The sequence below is a fragment of the Pristiophorus japonicus genome, chromosome 7 (genome assembly GCF_044704955.1).
Source record: "Pristiophorus japonicus isolate sPriJap1 chromosome 7, sPriJap1.hap1, whole genome shotgun sequence".
NCBI classification, from domain to species: domain Eukaryota; kingdom Metazoa; phylum Chordata; class Chondrichthyes; family Pristiophoridae; genus Pristiophorus; species Pristiophorus japonicus.
In genome coordinates this window covers 60,373,302-60,388,580 of record NC_091983.1, presented here as the reverse complement: position 1 = coordinate 60,388,580, position 15,279 = coordinate 60,373,302, and the positions used below count along the sequence as shown (strand labels likewise).

Here is a 15,279-nt window from a genome sequence, read left to right as displayed (position 1 = left end):
CAGAGTGGAAGCCTTTTCTGTTCCTGTACATCTAGGAATCTTCAAAAAAAAGGTGCTCGCAAGGCGATGTGGATACAATCAATGCAGCCCTGTACTTTTGGGAAGCCAGCAAGCTTGGAGAAGCCCACAGCCCTGTCACACATTGCCTCGGCGGTCATGGGAAACTTTATGTAGTCATTCCTCTGCGCTTGCAGTGCAGCAGTCACCTGCCGAATGCAGACATGTTGCATGTTGAGAAATGGCGTACACATCCCCAGTTGTAGTTGGAACGATCCAGGTGCATAGAATGAAAGTTCAGCTGTAACCTTCACTTCTACTGACAAAGTAGTTCTCCTGATGCTTCTAGGTTGCAGATCTACTTTTACTAACTCACAGATCTCAGTTACAACTTCTTTGCAGAAATGCAGCCTTCTGACATAGTCTGCATCACTCAGGTGCAGGTATGAATGCGTGTCTCGATATTCCTGACATGGGTGAGGCTTCCTGCCCATCACCCTACGTACTCCGAGGTTCCTCATGCGATGACGTCAAATCAATTGTCTCCTCCACAGCACCATCATGCAAAAGGCTTGCACAAGGTATGGCATTGTCAGTATTGCCCCCATGCTTAAATTTTACCTTTGCAAGAAGCTCAAAACGGCAGCCAGGTCAAGGTTCTTTGTTCTCTCTCCCCACAATGTCTGTATGGACCACACCCACGTCTGAGCAGGCTCAGTGATCAGGAACCCCCCCCCCCCCCGCCCCCCAGGCTTGATCTGATGCCCTCCGCAAGTCTTCAACAACCCTCCCTCCCACCCAGGCTTGATTTGATGCGTAGTGCAAGGTTCTGATGCCTTCTGTATGCGTTCCACAGCTCTTCCCTCCTCCCCACCACTCCCAGGCTTCTTCTGCCGAGCCCCGAGCCAGTGTCGTCTTCTTTTGGGGACCAGTATCCTGCTGGCCAAACCTCAGACCCTCGAGCCCTGTTTGCAGACATTGAGTGGTGGCGTGTCAGTTGAAAATAAATTAAAACTTACAGAATTCGATCAAACTTCCATTTACTGTGTTATAAGGATTTAAAAAAAAAAAGATCTTTATTATGCACATTTAAGTGTTCTTGACTCCCTCCAAAACTTCACTGAAATACAATGGCGTCTTTCGGCACCGATTTTTCAATGCACGCTGGTTTTTCTTCACCGGAAGGTTTTTTTTGGGAGTGGTCACATAAGACGACCTAGGATAATTTTTGGGGGAGTAAACTTACATAATTGACAAAAACTGACGCAGACATCAGGTTACGCCCCCATGACGCAAAAAAAAACTGTAACCGAGTTACATGGCACACATTAAACTTATGCCAAAAAAAGCAGCGCGTGCCAAAAAAACAGTACAAATCACTGGGGAAAATTGAGCCCACGGCAAGTTAGGTGTAGAGGCAGGGTAAGGGCGGGGGGAGGGGAGGAGGATGGAAGGCAGGAAATTAATTGACAAAGGGATGATGGTGCAAGGCAAAAGGAGATAGTAAGACTTGCTTAGTCAGTGAATAGGGTTTATGGTTATGGGATTAAGGGAAAATACAATGACTTGAGAAAAAAGTAATTTGCTCAGCTATGTTACCAGTTTGAAAATAGGCTTCTTCCTGAAGGTGTATGGTATGTGAAAATAACAATGGGTGCAGTACTTTCTAAAGTCCACATGAATGTTTTGCCAAAGCAGCTCCTCCTAACTATACCAGCTAGCTCTGCAATCCTGAATCTACAAACTCCAAATCTATAAATCCATCTTCAGTACAAGCCAACCAATAATGCTTTGGCACAGAAATCACACCCATTTTTTGTGTTATGCTGCAAAAATAATTTGACTTTCAGAACAAAGTTTGCAATACTGCAACACTGTTATCCCTAGACAAAGTCCAGAAACAATCTAAAAAATCCTCATTATCTAAAGTTACACAGCTGTTGTAAACATTGGGTTCAGTCTACACTTGGCACTAAGCTCAATAGTTTCATATTGAAGTTGTTTTTCATGTGGATATATCTCAAATGCCTTCTGCAAGTATATTGTCTGAAAGTCATACCAGATTTTGTTACATCTTCTAAGCAGAAGATCAAAATGCTTCAAACACAATTTATTCAGAATTAGAATTCTGAATATTAATATTCAGAATTTCCTACATTACAAGTGAGTACACTCCAAAACTACTTCATTAGCTGTAAAGCACTTTGAGACATCCGGTGGTCGTGAAAGGCGCTATATAAATCCAAATCTTTTTTTATAATCCCTAAACTGCCCACTTATGCACTCTATTTTGGAGCTGTTGTGAAATTCAAATATTGAAAATGAGCTCTCAGATTTATTGGAAATAGAAAACAGTCAGCTTTTCCATTTGTGCTTTGTTCAAGTAGAATCCAGATGCCCATTAAGAGTTTCAGAAAATCAGTGTTTCCAACTGCCATTCACTTGCATACTCTGGCAGATCATCTCAGTACAACCCTAACTTTGAGTTGTTGCAAAATTCTCCGAGTATCATTGTGCCAAGTCTTTTTGTAATCATATGCCAGACGTGAAATCTTTTCAGCCAAAATATACATCTAGTAACGCATTTGGGGAGGGCAAACAAGACAAGGGAATACACACTAAATGGTAGGCTACTGAGAAGTGTAGAGGAACAGAGTGCACACTCACAGATCCCTGAAGGTAGCAGGATAGGTATACAAGATGGTTAAGGCAGCATACAGGATGCTTTCCTTTATTAGTCAAGACATGGAATACAAGAATAAGGAGGTTATGCTTGAACTGTATAAGCTAGAGTGCTGTGTACAGTCCTGGTCATCACATTACAGGAAAAATTTTATTGCAGTAGAGGGGATACAGAGATGTAGTATTCGCTAAAATTCTCCAATCCTGGCAAAATCTTAAGAAAAGATTGGATAGGCTGGGGTTGTTTTTTTGGGGAACAGGGGAGATTTAATTGAGACGTATCAAACTATGAGGGGCCCAGATAGCGTGGATAGGAAGGACCTATTTCACTTCTCTAACAACTATTACCATACACAACTGTGCCCAGTTGCTTCAGTTTAATTAAAAATGTTTACCACCATCATGAGAATTTGTTGGTTTGACAAATATAGAAAATAGGTGCAGGAGTAGGCCATTCGGCCCTTCGAGCCTGCACCACCATTCAATGAGTTTATGGCTGAACATGCAACTTCAGTACCCCATTCCTGCTTTCTCGCCATACCTCTTGATCCCTCCCTAGTAGTAAGGACTACATCCAAATCCTTTTTGAGTATATTTAATGAATTGGCCGCAACAACTTTCTGTGGTAGAGAATTCCACAGGTTCACCACTCTCTGGGTGAAGAAGTTTCTCCTCATCTCGGTCCTAAATGTCTTACCCCTTATCCTTAGACTGTGACGCCTGGTTCTGGACTTCAACATTGGGAATATTCTTCCTGCACCTAACCTGTCTAAACCTGTCAGAATTTTAAACGTTTCTATGAGGTCCCCTCTCATTCTTCTGAACTCCAGTGAATACAAGCCCAGTTGATCCAGTCTTTCTTGATATGTCAGTCCCGCCATCCCGGGAATCAGTCTGGTGAACCTTCGCTGCACTCCCTCAATAGCAAGAATGTCCTTCCTCAAGTTACGAGACCAAAACTGTACACAATACTCCAGGTGTGGCCTCACCAAGGCCCTGTTCAACTGTAGCAACACCTCCCTGCCCCTGTACTCAAATCCCCTCGCTATGAAGGCCAACATGCCATTTGCTTTCTTAACCGCCTGCAGTACCTGCATGCCAACCTTCAATGACTGATGTACCATGACACCCAGGTCTCGTTGCACCTCCCCTTTTCCTAATCCATCACCATTCAGCTAATAGTCTGTCTCTGTTTTTAACCACCAAAGTGGATAACCTCACATTTAGCCACATTATACTTCATCTGCCATGCATTTGCCCACTCACCACCTATCCAAGTCACACTGCAGCCTCATAGCATCCTCCTCGCAGCTCACACTGCCACCCAACTTAGTGTCATCCGAAAATTTGGAGATACTACATTTAATCCCCTCATCTAAATCATTAATATACAGTGTAAACAGCTGGGGCCCCAGCACAGAACCTTGCGGTACCCCACTAGTCACCGCCTGCCATTCTGAAAAGTACCCATTTACTCCTACTCTTTGCTTCCTGTCTGACAACCATTTCTCAATCCATGTCAGCACACTACCCCCAATCCCATGTGCTTTAACTTTGCACATTAATCTCTTGTGTGGAACCTTGTCGAAAGCCTTCTGAAAATCCAATGCAGAAATGCATCAAGGATAATGCAAAGACCCCATCTTAAAAAGATACGCAAGAAGCTATGCTCCCCACATGAACAAAGTGAAGATACACCTAAATAAAGATCTTGGAACAAAATTAATTTTATTGGACTCAGCAGTAAGCTACAAAATTAGAGACAACATTTCATTAATTCATTCTAAGTTTTGGGCAAAGTGAAATTTCTCTTTCAAAGCTGCCTTCATCAGATATGGAAAATATACTCTAAATCTAATTAAAATGTATACAAGTGGTATACATTCACTTAAATTTTAAGGTATAATACCCAATAAAATATGCTGCTCCCACCTTTGTAGCAAATTTTTATAAAATGTATCCATGTATAATACTCCACTCCTTCAAGGCATCCAAGTAGGGAGAGGATTGGAGAAAAAAAACGCTTCCTGTGGAAAGAGGGCGTGCCAATTAAGTGTAACTTTGGCATCATTCCCTGCTGATTTATCCAGTTTCGACAATTGAATTAAAGCATGGAGGAGGAGGGGGGGGCGGGGGGAGGGAGGGGAGAGAATGAACTCAAAGCATTGATTATAGTCCACTCTCATTCTACACAATGTTGAAAAGTACCTCTGCTGCAAAGATCACTAAATTCATCACTACAACAGGCCATGGATCACCATGGTTCTATAAACCACAATGGTTTACCGATCATGTGCAAGGTCAGAAAAACTAAATTACTTTCTTCCATCATGCTCAAGAGGAAGTAACATTTCCTGAGGAATGAATGTTTGGGGTCCTCATACTGGATGGTTTTGGACTGTTCGTTCTGGTCCTCTGCTTTATGCTAAATATGTTCTCTACTTACTCTGATTGCCTTATAAAGCACGTTTAAAAAATAAAATATAAGTGATGGTTCCTGTGAGGAATGACTTGTATTGCAGCTACTACACATAGTGGTAATCAAACCAATGAAGCTCAGTGTGCAATTGAAGTGGAATAGTAGATAGAAGCACTCATCTTCACTTCTCGGGTCACATGCAGATTCCAATACGAGGAAAACTGTCATGCAATAGACAGTTGGAACCGCATATTCTGAACAGTTTCAAGAAATGCTACATATCTTCAGTGCATTCTATGGTGTTAGACAAGAGTTATGTGGAAGGGAGATGAGCTTTAGCCTAACCAGTTACTAAAAAATTTAATTTTCTATATGAACAATGAGCACAATTTGGACATGAATTCTTTGACTTGTTTTTGCCATTTTCATGTGTTGCACTTCAAGCAGTTTAATGAAAGTTGATCTAACCATATCCCAGTCTCTTGTGGGAATTTTTCATTTTAGCAGCGAGATGCATCCCGATTTCTTTGGGAGGGAAGGAGGGGGGGGGGGGGGGGTGGGGGAAATAGAAAAAGTTTTATTGAGATTTACTGTAAATCCTTCAACCACTGCAGCTTTACTTGTATTAAAAACTGCTGTAAAACTTTCTGCGCATTTACAGTGATCAGCAGATCCTAAAATGGGAAAATATATTCTCAATCAATAAATCCAAAGATTTCCTCAGTGCTCACTGGTAAGAAAATGGAATTCACACGTCATTTTATTTTATGTTCGCGAAGAGCCGATTGTGAGGAATCAAAATCAGTTTTGCCAACAAAAAAAATTACAGCTGGTGCAAAATGGTGCGAGGCATTACTTGAAGACAATCTTGCACTTTTCACCAAAGTCGTACTTGTAATGGGCCACTGAATGGCACATAAGGAAACATTGCATTTATGTTTTATCTTCTAACAAAAGCATCCAATGATTATGGAAAGCCCCTCTCTTCTCCAAATCAAATAGCATGCAATTGCTTACTATAAAAATCCAAAGTAGCATTATATCTGCATTGCAGTAAACTTGCAATGGATACTTCTTTCATTAAATATACTTGGAAAATAAAAAATACAACATCTTTCTGAAAGATATGGGGAAATATACATTTAAAGGGCACGGGAAAAAAATTATGCAGACCTAATAGGAGGGGTGGGAGAAGAGAGTTTTTACATCATGTACTGGCATATTTTTGTAGGATCACGTTCAATTCAATCCCTAAAAATCTGGGACATTAGTTAGGACAATTTGGCATTTCAAAGTAAATTTTAGTAAATTGTAAAAATACGTCCATTTGCAAAGAGTAACAAAGGACATAGAATTTCAACATCATTTATAGCAGGTGGAATTATGAAGCGGAGCATAGCTTTTTTTTTTTTAAAAAAGAGTAAAATATAAAGACTTGTATCTCAGGGCGTAAAGAACTGCTTTTGCTTTTTCTTAAAGGTGGAATCACATGCAACAGGAATCTAGGAGGTGAAATTCTTCATCAATACAAATACCAATTTTGCACTTAGGCCAACTTATTCATTAAAACTATTGACAGGTGAAATGTCATCACATCTGGACAAGAATAATGGTGGAAGATTCTTCTATGCTGTCTGGGTAGTGATTCCGTTACACAATTATACAAGTATACCAAATGCATTGGATAAATACTTGAAGGGAAAGAATTTGCAGGACTATGGGGAGAGGGAATAATTGGACAGCTCAGAGCTGGCACAGGCACAAAGGGCCGAATGGCCTCTTTCTATGCTGTTTCATTTCATAATTAGGTAGCTTTTTCATTTACAGGCCATTTTTTAAGCTCAAGAGAAGATACACTAGCTCTAGGAGAACTTTTTCACTTTGTTTATACAGGATCTAAAGGTACACCTGTGTTACAGCTGTCCAGAAAAGATCTTTATAGCTGACTTTTAACAAAAGAAAACCCAACGTTTTAGACCATGCTTCCACCTTCATAATAGACACAAGGAAAATAAAAACAATGTTAATAGCAGTTGTTTAAAAGCAATTTGGCACCGATACACTAGAGTGAAGATAGCAAGCAACCAAACAGGCTTTAAATATGGCATTCTTTCATGTTTTTGATTAGCATAAAGCTGTGCATATTGTTGCCCAATCCCTCTTATTCATATAAGTATTCCATTTAAACAAATAAATTAGGTGCAAAATTTCAAGTTCAATAAAATTAAGAGATTACTTCCTTTATTACAAGTAGCACTACACAGTTTACTCCAGTAACCTTGCCAGAATACACAGTCATCCATCTCACTTCGAGACAGTGGACCTGGCAGAACTCAATCACGTGAAGGAGTCCTTCATACCTTCATATCTGCTCGTCCATTCCTCCTCAATACAGATTTCTTTTGGCTACCCATCAAAAAAATTACTGACCTGAAATTATTTCCTAGATTGATGCATTAACATATTCAGACTAACAAGTGTCAGATTTACTGCCTTATATGGAAGAAAACAGATGTCGAAGTATATTATTATGATACAATCCAAGGGAGAATACAGCATTAGGAAACAGAGGCAAGTGAAATGCAACCTGCAGACAGATAGCACTAACGCCCATCATTATGTTTTACCAAAATCCTGGTGGCAATCCTCAAGTCGATTTAAATGCAAAATGCTGCAGGTGCTGGAAATCAAACAGAAAACACTAGAACACTGATCTGACCTCGCCACAGGTGCCATTTGACCTTCTGGGTGTTACCAGCATTTTTGTGTTTTTATTGAAAATTATTAAAACGAAAACATGGAATAATCTACTTAAAGCTAAAATAGTAAAAATATGAATTGGGGCAAGGTACTCCATTAAAGTGTTTACTAAAACTACTGATATTTAAGTAGATTACAGCAGCACTAGAGTTTGTTTCAATACATAAACCGATACTCAGCCACTATTAAACTCAAGTGTTGAGTTATGGAGCCCCTCCATAAGCAATCTGAATTAAAATTAAATCAAACCAAGGATGATTCATAAGAACATAGGAAATAGGAGCAGGAGTAGGCCATAGCCCCATCGGGCCTGCTCCGCCATTTAATATGATAACAGCTGATCCGATCATGGACTCAGGTCCACTTTCCTGTCCGTTCTCCATAATCCCTCATCGGTTAAGAAACTGTCTATTTGTGTCTTAAATTTATTCAATGTCCCAGCTTCCACAGCTCTCAGGCAGCAAATTCCACAGATCCACAACCCTTTAAGAAATTTCTCCTCATCTCAGTTTTAAATGGGCAGCCCTTTATTCTAAGATTATGCCCTCAAATTCTAGTCTTCCCCATCAGTGGAAACAGCCTCTCTGCATCCACCTTGTCAAGCCTCCTCAATCTAATATGTTTTGATAAGATCACCTCTCATTCTTCTGAATTCCAATGAGTAGAGGCCCAACCTACTCAACCTTTCCTCATAAGTCAACCCCCTCATCTCCAGAATCAACCTTGTGAACCTTCTCTGAACTGCCTCCAAAGTATATCCTTTCGTAAATACAGAAACCAAAACTGCATGCAGTATTCCAGGTGTGGCCTCACCAATACCCTGTACAACTGTAGCAAGACTTCTGCTTTTTATACTCCATCCCCTTTGCAATAAAAGCCAAGATTCCATTGGTTTTCCTGATCACTTGCTGTACCTGCATACTAACCTTTTGTGTTTCATGCACAAGTACCCCCAGGTTCCATTGTACTGCAGCAACTTGCAATCTTTCTCCATTTAAATAATAACTTGCTCTTTGATTTTTTTTTTCCTGCCAAAGTGCATGACCTCACACTTTCCAACATTATACTCCATCTGCCAAATTTTTGCCCACTCACTTAGCCTGTCTATGTCCTTTTGCAGATTTTGTGTGTCCTCCTCACACATTGCTTTTCCTCCCATCTTTGTATCATCAGCAAACTTGGCTACGTTACACTCAGTCCCTTCTTCCAAGTCGTTAATATAGATTGTAAATAGTTAGGGTCCCAGCACTGATTCCTGCAGCACCCCACTGGTTACTGATTGCCAACCCGAGAATGAACCATTTATCCTGACTCTGTTTTCTGCTCATTAGCCAATCCTCTATCCATGCTAATGTATTACCCCCAACCCCGGTGAGCTTTTATCTTGTGCAGTAACCTTTTATGTGGCACCTTGTCAAATGCCTTCTGGAAATCCAAATACACCAGAGAAACAGAAAATAGGTGCAGTAGGCCATTCAGCCCTTCGAGCCTGCACCACCGTTCAATAAGATCATAGCTGATCATTCACCTCAGTACCCTTTTCCTGCTTTCTCGCCATACCCCTTGATCCCTTTTAAATAAGGGCCATATCTAACTCCCTCTTGAATATATCTAACGAACAGGCATCAACAACTCTCTGCGGCACAGAATTCCACAGGTTCACAACTGAGAGTGAAGAAGTTTCTCCACTGGTTCCCCCTTATCCACCCTGTTCGTTACATCCTTAAAGAACTCCAGCAAATTTGTCAAACATGACTTCATAAACCCATGCTGACTCTGCCTGACCGAATTTTGCTTTCCCAAACGTCCTGCTACTTTAATAATGGACTCCAAGATCTTCCCAACCACAGATGTTAGGCTAACTGGGCTATAGTTTCCTGCTTTTTGTCTGCCCCCTTTTTTTTTTTTTAAATAGGGGCATTATATTTGCAGTTTTCCAATCTGCTGGGACCTCCCCAGAATCTAGAGAATTTTGATAAATTACAACCAATGCATCCACAATCCCTGCCGCTACTTCTCTTAAGACCCTAGGATACAAGCCATCAGGTCCGGGGGATTTATCCGCCTTTAATCCCATTATCTTACTGAGTCCCATCTTCTTAGTGATTGTGATTGTGATTGTGTTAAGTTCCTCCCTCCCCTATAGCACCTTGACTATCCATTGATGGGATATTATTAGTTATTAGTGTCCTTTACCGTAAAGACTGATACAAAATATTTGTTCAGAGCTTCTGCCATCTCCATGTTCCCCATTACTAATTCCCTGGTCTCGTCCTCTAAGGGACCAACATTTACTTTAGCCACTTTTCCTTTTTATATACCTATAGAAACTCTTGCTATCTGTTTTTATATTTCGTGCTAATTTAGTTATGGGCCCAATTTCCCCAGGAGTTGCTCCTTTTTTTGAAGCAACTTGATTTTCTCTGGACTATCTTTTTAGTTGCAATTCTGGCCATTTAATTTGCACCAGTGTAAGTGAGTTAGTTAGGTTTTTTTTCCAGTTTCCCCCCCCAAAAAGGGGCATTTCCAGCCACTTACCCCTGTTTTAGGCATTTGGCCAGCAAATAGTTGCTCCAAACTAACAGGCCAGCGTATGTTGCCACTTCTGTCCGCACAGAAAAACCTTACCTAGAGTTAAGGAATCGACACAAGTAACTACATTTAAAGCACCAAACAAAGCATAAAAAAGTAATAATCAATTAATAAAATAGAAGGAACCCTTCACCTAAAGCACGAAGACCAAAGTAATAAGAAATTAATAAAAAAATCAATAAATAATTTTAAAAAAATAGAAGGAACCCTGCACTTAAAGCACCAAAATCAATCAGTAAATAATAAAAAAAAGTCCTACTTTAGGGAGTGCAGCGGGCCGCCGATGAGGGAGCCCATTCGGCCAGGGCTAGGGACGGCATGCTTCGGGCCCCTCCTGCCTGCAGCACGTACTCTCAGATTCAGCCTGCCAGGAGCTACTGTACATGCACGCAGACTCTAGTGCGCATGTGCAGAGATCCCGGCACTGTTTTCAGCGCTGGGACCCGGCTCCGCCCCTAATCCATTGGGCCACGCTGCGCCACGACCGAAGAGGCGCTGGGGAGCGGCCAGAATACAGACGACTTTTTTTGGCGCGCTTGGAGGCGGACAAAAACGGCACACCTCTGGTGAGGGTGCCAGGAAAACAGGTTAATGAAACTCTAGCCCATTGTCTATCTTTCCTTTCTTAATCATTTTTTGAGTCATTCTTTGTTGGCTTTTAAATGCTGCCCAATCTTCTGCATATTAAGTGAGTTACCACACAATTTTGGGTTCCATAAATCCTCAAGCTATTCCCAACTCCCCCATGATCTTATCTGTTTAAACCAACGCTTCAAGATGGACAGAAAAGGTCAGTGAAATTCTAAATTTACGGGTTAAATTTAAAAAAAAAAAATTTTTAAGCCCAAATTATTATACACATTCACCAGGAGTACAAGCAGACATCCACTCCATGATGTAAAATACAAGGCACGGTTTCTCACCGCTCTCACTTTTATCACTGTCATGTTCAGATACTCAGTGTCCCACATAGATTTATTGTATATTGTGCGCATTAACACAATGACATGACTATTTTGATGGGTTTTGGCTCAGAATTAAAAATAGCAAGATGGAAAGCACTGTTGTTCTACTTTAATTTTGAGCTTGTGAATTTAAATAGATTCACCTGCACTGTTATTTTTGAGAATAAGTGGATGCAGCGAGAAAGTTGGCCGAAATCCAAGAGATTTGCGACTGTAATTGTGTTAACTGCTGGGGAGTGGGTTTCCGCTCAATCAATTCTGCACCATTTCAGCTAGGGTATTAGCAGAGCAACACAACAGTCCATGCTGCATGAATAATGACTTAACTCAAAAGTACTGGATATTTAATTTTGGAAATTCAGTCACCAGTAATCTTACCGTCATGCTGCCCTGAGAAAATTAAGAAAACCTTTTCCATTTTCAAAGAATTAAATCATCCTGAAAATAATCTATTAGATAAATCGCAGAAATGAGTCAATACCAAAAAGATGCATATGGTGACCATATAAACTGAATAGCACATTACAAATGGTTAATGTCTTGGCTTTCATTACCAACTGATGAATAATACAGGCACAGCCCACCACTCAGGCTGACTACTGGACAATGAGGTGCAATAGAGATTGGAAGCACTCACAATACGAAGAACAAAGTGTTACGTAGACTACGCCATTTCCCTGAACAAATAAATAGTGAAATGAAACCCAATAACACTGTAGTTCAAGTCGTATGCACTTTGGTCAAAGCATTTGCTTTGAGCACACAAACTTTAAATCCAACCCCAACTAGAGACACCTGCCACTGCAAAGGAAAATTTGCTAAATAAAATCCAACAAACTCCACTTGTCACCCACTTGGAACATTTCAATGAAGTAACCTCCAAGAGGAAACTGGCCAAACTTGAACTTCACTCATGGCTTGTGTTGTCATTGACACATGCCTTGTAATATGTTCCAGCTTATGTCAACAGCTCGAGTGAGCTGATGATTTATCTACCAAGAAAGAAAGTTGGCTTCCATGATATTACAAAGCTGCTCAACAATTTTTTGTTTTGTTTTAAAACCAATTTTTTTTTAAACCCTTGGATATAAAAAAAATCCCTATTTACATTTCATTATTGATGTAAAAACATGCACAATCACTACATATGTTTGTGCATTATACATTAACTGCACATTTTAGTATTCTAACAAATATGGATATACTTAATTAATGTTAATTTAGCCACTGATTGATATCAGTATACACATTAAACCATATTTTGTCACCATAAGTCCAATGTATAACTCGGGTAACATTTACGTGTTTCTCTCACATTTACATGCAAAATATTTCAAGTCAGTAACCCAACAGGAGGTAGGGGAAGTGGTTTCATAAAGCTTTTCTCCTTCACCCACCCCCCCCAAAAAAATAAAGCATATACCATGAAACAATAGTACACCAAATTTTAGCCTCATTTTCCTTCTGCATGCTGGGCCCGTATTTCAATCTTCACTCTTCAAGGACTCGCTCATAACTTAGGTCAAACAGCCCTACAGGAAATCTTGGAGAATTTAGGATTTTGTTAAGTCCCTGAAGTTGGCCAAAGAAAATTCAACACTTCATTGATACTGAATGCTCTCAGATCAAATGGTTTTCTTGGGAGTTGTTTGATGGTACCTGAGCAATACCATGCACAATATTCGCCAAAGGGACAGGGAGATGTGTTCAGAAAAATTAGAAAACTCTCAAGAAAACAATGAGAAACATTTTCATTCTCGCTCTTTCTCCCCACCCCCACATGAATGATTTCAATATTCCACTCAATTAATTTTAATTTCCTAAGATCGTTGAGATTTGTTTTAACTCTCACTGATGTGATATAGCAAAAATCGAACATGAACACTGACCAGTGCATTCTACACATAAATTAGCCAGATGGCATTCACATATCATGGGGGGTGGGGCACATCACAGCCGAGCTTAATTATACCCTTTCTGAATCTCCACTCCTTTGCATGCTTCAGCAGGGGTCACTGGATAGAAGCCAGGAGCAAAAACAACAGAGTTTTCCCTTCCCTAGGCCAGGCAACAATTGTAGTGCTTTCACATGTGCCCAAGCACAGTCTGGGATAGAATACAGCTATGTTTAAAAAGCAGTTGATTGAGAAGAGTGGAAAGGATATCTATAATTTAGATTGTGGTGTGTGGAATTTGTACTCATGTCCTCTAATTAAGTTAAATTATTTACAAAACATAAAAATACTAACGGGTAATTATGGCTATAAGAACACACACATCACAAAAACATAAATCGGAGCGGGAATAGGCCATTTGGTCCCTCAAGCCTGCTCCGCCTTTCAATATCATGGCTGATCTGATCCTGGCCTCAACTCCAATTCCCTGCCTGCTCCCCATAACCCTCGACTCCCTTATCATTCAAAAATCTGTATCTCCACCTGAAATATATTCAAAGACCCAGCCTCCACAGCTCTCTGGGTTAGAGACTTTCAAAGATTCACGATCCTCAGAGAGAAGAAATTCCTCCTCATTTATCTCTTAAATGGGCCACCCCTTATTCTGAAACTATGTCCACTCGTTCTAGATTCCATGAGCAGGAACATCCTCACTGTATCTACCCTGTCAAACCCCCTCAGAATCTTAGATGTTTCAATAAGATCACCTCTCATTCTTCTAAACTCCATGGAGTATAGGCCCAACCTTTCTTCATAGGACAACCCCTTCATCTCAGGAATCAACCTGGTGAACCTTCTCTGAACTGCCTCCAAGCAAGTATATCCTTCCTTAAATAAAGAGACCAAAACTGAACACAGTACTCCAGGTGTGCTCTTACCAACACAGTTGGAGCAGAACTTCCCTACTTTTATACTCCATCCCCCTTGTAATAAAGGCCAACATTCCATTTGCCTTCCTGATTACTTGCTATACCTGCATGCTAACTTTTTGCATTTCATGCACAAGAACCCCAGATCCCTCTGTACTATAGCATTTTGTAATTACTCCCCATTTAAATAATAATCTGCTTTTTTATTTTTCCTACCAAAGTGGATAACCTCACATTTTTCCACATTATAGTCCATCTGCCAAATTTTTTGCCCACTCACTGAGCCTGTCTATATCCCTTTATAGATTCCTTGCGTCATCCTCACAACTTGCTTTCCCACCTATCTTCGGATCAGCAGCAAATTTGGCTACATTACACTCGGTTCCTTTATCCAAGTCATTAATATAAATTGTAAATAGTTGAGGCCCCAGCACTGATCCCTGTGGCACCCCACTAATTAATGTGCCAACCTGAAAACGACCCATTTATCCCGACTCTCCAATAGAAAACAGTTAGCCCCTTTATCCACACTAATATATTACTCTCAACCCTGTGAGCTTTTATCTTGCGCAGGAAACTTATGTGGCACCTTATCGAATGCTTTCTGGCAATCCAAATATACGACATCAACTGGTTCTCCTTTATCCACTCTGCTCGTTACATCCTCAAAGAACTTCAGCAGATTTGTCAAACGTGCTTTCCCTTTCAAAAAACCATGTCAACTCTGCTCGACCGTATTATGATTTTCTAAATGTCCTGCTACTACTTCCTTAATGATGGACTCCAGCATTTTCCCAATGACAGATATTAAGCTAACTGGTCCATTGGAGAGAAGCATACAAGATATTCTGCTGTATCTCATCCTTCGCCCTCATCAGGCCAAAGAATTCAGCCAGCTCTCCGGCTGCAAGCTCAACTATTCCCACCATAAAGCCCACCCACACACTCAGACAGGTGGCACAGCCTTATCCATCTCTGAAGAGCAAGCTTATCTTTTCCATTTCTTCCAGATACTATAACCCATATTTCCTGCTCATCAG

General features: G+C 40.5%; 1 protein-coding gene across 3 annotated transcripts in view; it reads right to left on the bottom strand.

Annotated features, from left to right (window-relative positions):
- LOC139266777 (hippocalcin-like protein 1) overlaps nucleotides 1-15,279 on the bottom strand; it is a 69,989-nt gene that overhangs the window by 29,007 nt on the left and 25,703 nt on the right. Inside the window, exon 1 of one of the 3 annotated variants that reach the window (XM_070884372.1) lies at nucleotides 4,612-4,657. The exons of the other annotated variants lie outside the window; for them this stretch is intronic. The gene's annotated coding sequence lies outside the window, so the exon portion shown is untranslated. Of the gene's footprint in view, nucleotides 1-4,611; nucleotides 4,658-15,279 lie in introns of those variants that run through there. 3 annotated transcript variants of the gene reach the window in all.